Source organism: Aegilops tauschii, chromosome 2 (genome assembly GCF_002575655.3).
Source record: "Aegilops tauschii subsp. strangulata cultivar AL8/78 chromosome 2, Aet v6.0, whole genome shotgun sequence".
Taxonomy (NCBI): Eukaryota; Viridiplantae; Streptophyta; class Magnoliopsida; order Poales; family Poaceae; genus Aegilops; species Aegilops tauschii.
Genome location: NC_053036.3, coordinates 84,277,491 through 84,286,834, shown reverse-complemented (window position 1 = coordinate 84,286,834; position 9,344 = coordinate 84,277,491). Strand labels below are relative to the sequence as shown.

The window sequence follows — 9,344 nt, the reverse complement described above, 5'->3', positions numbered from 1 at the left end:
CCTATGTCACTATATGGACTAGATCGGGATCGCGCCTTGGCGCGAGGGTGCCGGTCCCAACGACATGGCCAAGCGGGTAAAGATCATATGCTATGATGCGATAGTAGAAAGGATAGCAAGTGCAGCTTGCTGCACCCCACCAGATCCAATTATATCCAGCCCGGTAATACTCGTATAGAGTATATACACAAATGCTCACCCGATAATACCAAATATATATTCCCTTCGTTTATATTTAGTCCGCGTATTAGCTTTGGTCAAAGTCAAGCTTTGTAAACTTTGACAAAAGTTTATAAGCAAAAATATTAACCTATACAACAACAAATCAACACCATTAGATTTATTATTGAATGTACTTTCATATCATATAAATTTGTTATGGTAAATGTTTATATTTTTTTCTAAAAATTTGGTCAAATTTTACAACGTTTGAAAGCATTGCATATATACTTATACATTCATTGATAACATGTTTCAAGGTGGGCATGTACATAGGGCAAGATTCAGTACAACTATCAATCCACTGACATGAAAAAATGTTAATCTAAGGTTGTCTGAATTTCAGTTTCACATGAATATATATTTATGTGTTCTTTATGCCGAGCCCTACAGTGAAGGATGAAGGGGATCAGGCAATCAAAGAGTCAATAGCATAGAAGTTCGACATGAATATATGCTCACTTAAAGGCTTCCACTGTTTGCACAAGAAGGCACCAAATATGGTCATCAACTGCGTTCTTCCCTCCGAGCTCTCTCACGGTCCTCTTAAATTGGTATTTCTTATCAATACCCAGTCGGCTGTTTAGATTTCCTTGTGCGATTGTGGCTCTCTGAGTAATCAATCATACAAACTTCAGTTTTGTTTCAGGGAGAAATAACAATTACAGAACGGAAGACTCAGGCTAAAGTGAAACATCATGCATTTAGTGCAGAGCAGCCATGACAAACATATCAGTGCATGTCTATTCAGCAAGGAGTGGCAACGTGTGCTATATACTAATCCAATAGATTCCGATCCATAAGCAGTCATAACAAATAGAGGTGGGAATTAACACCTTCATCATCATTGATCCGTATGCGATCATTGATGTTTGCTCCATTCATCCTACATTTGTCATTTGAATTTCATAACTGTCTGAATCAGCATGATCTATTTGCCTATGTATGTATTATTGCAGAATGTAGTTGATACTGGATTCGCTTGCTGGTACAAATGTAAACACAACCTTGCTATAATTACTTTTACAGGCTATAGTTCAATTAGAAACAGATGTTTCCAACCAACCATTGCCAGGTTCAGTTGAGATCGTACTTGTTATTACAAATTATTATACACTGCATTATTAATCATTGACAGAGTTTCACTAGTCGGATTTTTTTTCTTTTGGAGTATAAAGGAACTAACAAACATGTAATATAAGAAGTTTAATCAATCTTAATTGGGTCTTTGAATGTTTACTCTCAACCAAAATCTTAAATAAGGTCACATTAATTTGGTTAATTTATAATAATCAGAGAAACCACATAACCAATCGGAGCTAGATAATACGCACCAAAAAGGCCACATTAATTCAGTTAAGCATGCACCATAAAGACAGATCAGTTGTTCTCCTAATTTTGCACCCATGTTGTGGCACAGAAGCGTACACGAAGGGATTCCCCATTTATAGGATGAACATTTCACTGTATAAGGTAAAAAAACTGAAACTTTCACCATCCCAGAACATCAACTATCATCTATACAAAGTTAAGTGATCTAAAAGTTGTATGAAACCAAGTTCCTTGTCATAATTTAATGACTGGGGGTTAACAACATAATTGATTATCCTCAGCAGGAATAAAATCATCATACAAAGGAAAATGTGAACAACAGTTAAAAGATCAAGCATGCGCGTAGAAAGGCGTGAAGGAAGGAATGAGAAAGGAGTAGCACCTACTATGGGACCAGCAATCCGATAGTCAAGAATCAAGGGCAACAGTAGACGGCAATTACTTTTGGATCCAGCACCAAACACTAACCGCATCCCAACAAGAAAATGAGCGTAAATGAGCAGCAGGACAACAGAAGACCTTGATGAGAGGAGAACGGTAAAAGACATCGCGTACAGATGATCAGACAAAGGAAGCAAGAAATCACCTCTCCCATCGTTAGTTCCCTCTCTAGTCGCTTTCTTCTCTGGTCCAACCGCCAGTGACGCCCCTCTCCCGATCCAACTGTGCACACCAAACAGATAAGGAAGAGGCGAAAGAAAAAGCAGGTACCACACAAGAGAGAGAGAGGAAGGGCACCTGAGGAACGACGGCGAGGCAACAGTGAGCTGGACGGGAAGCGTGCACCTCGTCGTTTGGGGAACGGACAGCCACATTAACAATTTCATCATCCATCTATGCGCCATCTATCTGTTCGAGGCAGGTTTTAGCATCACACAACATACCATAGCGAAGAATGGAACTAAAAAGTTGAAGTGAAATTTTGAGCACCACAAACAAAATGGTGCTCAAAATAAAGAGAAGATTAGGGGAATTTACCAGCTTTGCAAGCCTTAAGAGCATTGCATGTGCATAGATAAAAACCAGATAACCAAGTCAAAATCCTAGCTCAGACTTTAACGGTTCTGCAAATTCGGTCCAAATAGCATGAATAAGAAAATGTACAACCGTTATTCCAAAGACCTGGAAAGAACTAACACTTCCATACAATTGAGAAAATAAAAATCAAGTAATACTCCTTAACAACCGGTATATGGATTGAAATTTACCTCGAAATAATATATGCATTCAGATTTAACTACGCATGTTTTCATCCCAGTTTTCTTTAACCAGATTGTTTAAGAGACTATACTCGAAATGTTAATTAAGAGAATCGTGTGAACTATCATGAAACACATAAGACAGGGATAACACCTTTGTATCATCTAGTATAAGCTGGAATACATTGGACATCACATCTAAAAGAGAATCGCTTTGGGCAGATATTACGTAGCCACTTCAACATAAAAAAATATGAAAGATAAAGGACAATTTTTATAGCTCCTCCTTTTAGTTTAAAACTACGAGAAACAACACGAATGGAAAAAAGATGAGGCAGCATTTCAGAACTACTCTAATAAAATGGCATTCAAAATCTTCCAATATATAGATATTTCTTGTTACTTCTATTTCCTGTTGTATATACCAGAGGCCAATACATTTAAAAAATGAGGAGAAATGAAAGAAACAGTGAATACTGACAAATATGGCCAATGTCTAAAGATACTAATCACAATCACAATTCCCTCTGGAGGATAACTGATTATCACGAACTTGTGGGGAAGAAGGCCGCAGCTCACCTACGGCATAGAGCTGGCATAAAAATAAGCACGAGCTCATCATTTCCCATACTTGAACATGCCGCCACCAGCCAATCAACATTCCATTACTCCTGAAAAATTGTAAAGCAAACAAAAATTAATGCTTTGCCACTGACCAGCAAGAATTAGAAAACAAATTTATATATCTGAAGGTGCTCTCAACCCAAATCTTTTCTTCATAAACATGGAGAAACTCTCATGAACAAAATAAGCTTGCGTCAGATAAAAAGATATTATAAGAAAGAACACCACATACGAGCTAACAAAATTAAGTTTAGAATATATGCTAGCAAATCAATAACTGTACAAAAATATCACGGGCCAAATCGAATTCATATAGGCCACTAACTAAACTGAGAGGAACCAAACATGCATGGACTGAACTCTTCAGCAAAATAATATGTCTATTCAAAACTACATATTTCCAGATTGTACAGGATTATTTTAACTGCTAGCAAAACACTGTTAAATAATAATAAAAAAGAGATGCCATATCGATGGATAGATATATGTCTAAGAAGAAAAGAAAGCTACCCAATTCAGATGGATCAGGTATGAGCCATAAATCGTGGATCTCATATACATGTAAATAAATCAATATATGTACAAAGAAAGTTCCCTTTGCGCTAGGTAACATGATCCTTCAGTTCTCAAGTAAAAGAAAGCTTCTCTGTTTATAAATAAAAAACTATCCAATGGGGGCTACTGCTACCAAAGGCATGCCAATCAATACTCGAGGATCTGTGGGCAAGAGCTGCGGCGTGTTGAACAGCATGGGCACGAGGATATGTGCCGACGACCTGGTGATGCCGAGCAGCGCGTGGATGCAGACCGCCGCACCCCCACCTCATCACATTTTAGCATCAACCAAAGTTGGTCTTGGGGATTTATGTGTAGGAACCGATGCATGAGCAGGGCATAGAGCATCAACCAGACGAGCACCACATCAACATAGTCACAACCATGTCCCATACAGTAGCCGAAGTAGAGGAGCAGGTGGAAGATGGAGCTCCCCGAGGGAGGTCGTAGCCGAGGCAGTACTCATCGAGGGAGGTTGTAGTCTTGCGCAACTTACTGGTGAGTGCAAATGGCTTCCTCTTCTGCCCCCTCTCGGACCTACAACAACACGAAAGCATAACACTTCTTTTCAGACAAACGCCTACGCCTAGTTCAAAAGATAGCGTAGAAGAACCATATAAAATAGGGATTGGCTCATAGCAGAACCAGTCAGCTATGTCATAGAATAACCATATAAATCAGTTATACATATAAATTAGGCGGCAAATGAGTAAGGACAGTAGCCCTCTGTTCAAAGATAGGATGATACACCGAAAGAAAATTATACCGGTAGTCGAGGATAACTGGTTTAGATGGTTCTTCTGTGGTATACAGTGATGCAATCTTTTGCCAAATAGGATTGGTTCATAGCATAACCATATAAATTAGGTGGCAAATGGGTAAGAACAATAGCCCTCTGTTCTAGCCTGAGACATGGTGCTACACTGCTGCTCAAGTGGTTGCGAAGGTGCCTAGTAGAAGAAAGGACACGACCAAGTAACACACACGATATGGCACGACCTACACTGTGGTTTTGAGAAGCGGACGTAAAGCTCTGAATAAGACATGTAGTTGTCGCCGTCAGTCCATATGTGTATGGATCAAACCGGCCTTTGTCTAATTTCTTCTGTCACGTAATTGTACTACTAAATCTGACATGAAACTGTTTGGACACTGAACCAATAGCGAGCGTAACCTGCAGTTTAATAGTTGCTGGTCCATCTCGGTCAGCTTTGGATGTATTTTGTTTTACAATCGGAGCTATGATGGTAGCGGATCTAGTACCTCGCCACCTCCTGGCCAGTACCAAACCAGACACTGTAAGCTAAGACGATAGAAAGAATAGAGATCAGGGAGTGGAGAGAGCCTTACTGGTGGGTGAGACGGCGATACGGTGTAGAAGGAGGGGCAAGAGAGAACTGGCTGGCACGTCATGGTGGAGAGGTGGCCGGGCCTGGATGCATCTTTCCACCGGAGATCTCATCCACGGTGCACCCATCATCGGCCGCTTGCGGTGGACCTCCTTGACTCGCACGCCATCTGCAGACCGCCTCCATCAGCCGCTCCCTCGGCAGTATCTAAAGAAATGGATGCAAATTTGTTACGGAAACGTTAGATGATTGACATGAGGTGGTATTCACCTGCTGCTAGGAGGGCATCTCTAACATCTGCCCCTTTGGCCTAAAACACAAGGCAAATATGAGCAAACATGTAGTCTATGTAGATACCGTAGTTACTTCAATAATTAGATCCATTTATCTAAAAATGTATAAAGCCACGAACAATGATATCTCTTGTCCACTTACAAAAAGGCTACTACGGTGCCTCTCACTAACACATGGTCACCCTAGTGAGTCAATCACAGCTCTTATCACTTGAAATAAAGACCATGAATCCCAACGAGATACAGGGTTAAGGTACTAAAACATTCACACTGATTTAGATAATACAAAAGGGTGAACGGATACCTTAGGTGTACATATTCAAAGCACTCAACCAATCGGATACTTAAAAAATCTGTAGAAAGCAAATCATAATCACACTACATGAGAAGAAATTAAGCAGTCTTGTAAGCACACTCTCCGAAAATCAGTGCTAGCGGTTTTAAATTCTGACATAACACACATGGATGGGGCATAGCTTGTGACACTGTAAGATATGGTAACTACAGATTGCGACAATTGTCGAAAAAACATTTATACACGCACCATTTAATTTGGACAACATTCTAGTACATTAATATTTGTTCAAGAGAAGGAGCAAGACAAAATGGAGGGAGTGATCTAAAAAATGGAGGGAGTGGTTATTCACTTTGGCTTGCGCACATGACCACAAAATCATCGCAAATTCATTGGTTAACCAATATCTCAACCAACCAGAGGATATTGTCAGTCTCCAGAGTTATTTGGCATGTAACTTGGGAAGGAAAACCGGCTTCAGATGCTTCCACAAAGAGTGGCTGAAGTCTTTCCAAGCAACCTCGACACGAGAAAACCGGCTTCAGATGCTTCCACAAAGAGTGGCTGAAGTCTTTCCAAGCAACCTCGACACGAGCCGTAAAATAATTCAGAACAGATTCTGATGTTCCATCTGTGCAACGGCTGCTATCCTTGAGAAGATTCAGAACTAAGGCCTTCATTTCCCGGTGCCCCCTGTCATCATTGCTCTTCAAGACCATCTCCATAATATGAGACAAAGTATCAGTTGGTGAGTACGGGCTGTCAGACGTAACTCTTTTCAGCAAAGGGCTAACTCCGTAAGACTTGCTCTGAAGATGTCGTATCGATGACACAACGCTATCTTCTTCCTCACTGACCCAAGGAACTGCTTCCAAATAATCCAAGCATGACTTGACACAAGCATGGAAACCGAGTAATTCAGCAACTTGCAAATTTAGCCACTTCTGTCATGATCAAACATGCAGGGCTACTGAGTACGTGAACTACTAAGATTATATATACAGCTCGGGAAAATTTGACTGTCATGCAGTTCTTCTGTGAGAATGAAACTTGTAAAATCTATTGACAAACTAAGCAACATGAGCTTTGCAACAAAACAAAGGCAAAGTCACTGAAATGCGAGTATCTGAACATGCATATATACCTTCATGATGCGAAGCACTCGTGACACATGCTGCTTGAGCAGCTTCTGCTTCGCCTCGTCGCAGTACATCAGCCCGACGGTCTCCACATAGATCTCTGCACCGTCGCAATCATGGATCTCCACGCATGGCACCAGAGAGCCACCATGGCCATTGTCGCCGTCAGAGAGCTTCTCGGCGAAGAAAGCGCTGCTTCCACAGAGAACGTCCCTATGCACACTCATCATGACAGCAATCCCTTCCTTGCCATACAGATACAGTATCACCGTCAGATCACTCGTCTCAGGCTACCCAAACCCAACGCAGATCTTGTGCTGCCAAGCCTCCGCGTCACCGGCCTGCTCCTGCCGTTTATCCGCCGCAGTCTCGGCCGCCGCCGCGTTCTGCTCGTCGGGAGCTTCCCGGCGCCCTGGCTCGTCGGTCACGGACGGCGCCTTCTGCACGGAGGGCGCCACGGACGGGGGCGCCGACGGGATCTTGCACTGGTGCTTGCTGTGGCTATGGCTGTGGCTGTTGCCGCCGCCATGGCCGTGGTGGTGATGCGGGTTCTTGAGGCTCTTGTGCAGCGCCGGCGGCGTGGAGCAGCACCAGAAGCCCTCCGGCGTGACGGCGATCGGCACGGTCCGGATCCTCGTCGGGCGCCGGCTGCGCCCTCCTCGGCCTCGATTCCTCCATTTCCGGAGGTCAATTCCGCATCTGGCTTCCACCCGAGCACGGCCAGGCGAGTAAGATCTTGACAATCGCTTCTCCTCCTGCAATCCGTGCAAGATCAGAGCCTCCCGCAGGAGACAGAACACCGGGAGAACAAGAACACGGACCAAAGAAAGAAAAATATATGCAGAATGACAAGAACTGGATACCCTCCGCGCAACCACATCCATGCAACAAAATCCGCGGGTTTTCCGCATCTACTGCCCGGATGGTTCTTCTTCCACCTCGGGAAGAACAGACCAGCTACAGCTACAATTTTTTCTCGAAAATAGCACGCAAATTGCAGGTAGTACTTGCTCACCTCAGGAACGAGCGATCCAAGAACGAACGGGAGGGCGACCAGCTCGAGCGGAAGGGGGAGGTGACCGCACGCTTCCTGCGCCGGCGGCTCTGGCCTCAGGCTGGAGCTCCAGAGCAGTACTCGCAGCTGAGCTGCTGCCTGCCAGTTTCAGAATTGGGGCCGAAATCAGCCAAGTCAGAAAGAACGAACGAAAGAGAGGGCGGGGCAGTGCACCTGAGGTGAGGCCAGTGCTGCAGATCCGCCTCGTTAACTCCCTTCGACCCGCTCCTCCGGGCAGAGCAGCGATTCATCTCCTCCCGTTGATGTGTTACGTTTGACGGGGGCACGGCGGCGGGCGAGGGAAAAGATCTGGTCGCCAGAGGGCGCCGACGGTTCCTGCGCTCCTCCCGTCGATGGGGATGCTCCAAGTCCGTCGGTCGCTCTCCTCCCGATAACGGCAACGGCGAGCTCGCTCCCCTTCATGGCCGTCAGAGGCTAGCACAAGGGAGGGGCAGGTCGAAATCCTATGGGGAGGAGGAGGGAGGCGGAGAGTAGCGGCGGCTGCTGCTCGTGCCAAAGAGAAGGAGGAGCGACGGGTGCGCGAGAGAAGTGGGACGGGCGACAGAAACCTAGTCGTCTCGCCGATTGGGGACAAGGCCACGAATCCGTACAAGCCAGGAGGCGCGAAGCTATGCAAAATTCCAATATTGCCCTCGGCGGGACACGAAAATTTCGGCGGTGGCACGAGATCTTTTACCTCTGGGAGCGCCGACGGGCCGCACAGGCCGCGCCCCAGCCACTACGAACGATGAACAGGGCCCACCCGCTAGCGACCCCACACGTCAGCGAGACCAGATCGAAGCCGCGGAGTGAGCAAGGCCGGGAAAAAACGGTAACTATTCATTTCTATAGTGCTACTCCCAGATTCGACGGCAGAGCACGTTCGATGGCCTGATCCGACGACCCAAACTCCATCAAGCAAACGCATCCGACGGCCGAAAGTCGCTGAGCTCTGAGAAGGCTCGGTGAGACACTCCTCTCTTATTTCTGGATTCTTGTAGGAGGGACAATTAATTTTTGAAGCAAGTCCTACTACCATATATTCTGAAGAAATAAAAGCCCCGGAAGCAGACTGCAAAAGACTCCAGGAGAAGATAAACAGGGACATGGATACTTTTTCTGAAATTCTGAGGCAAGTGTATGTAGTACAGCCTAGTTTATAAGCTCGATACTTCTCCTATCCTTTTATCAATCTCTCAACCCAATGTCGTTATCTTAAAATCAAGAACTTACTTACTTGAGCAAAATGTCTTACTTCTATTATACTCCCTCTATAAGAAATATA

At 44.5% G+C, this 9,344-nt stretch overlaps 1 pseudogene; it reads right to left on the bottom strand.

The window, feature by feature from the left end:
- Positions 1-418: 418 nt before the first annotated feature.
- LOC109742574 (BTB/POZ domain-containing protein At3g50780-like) lies at positions 419-7,756 on the bottom strand (annotated as a pseudogene).
- Between the last annotated feature and the right edge of the window lie 1,588 nt (positions 7,757-9,344).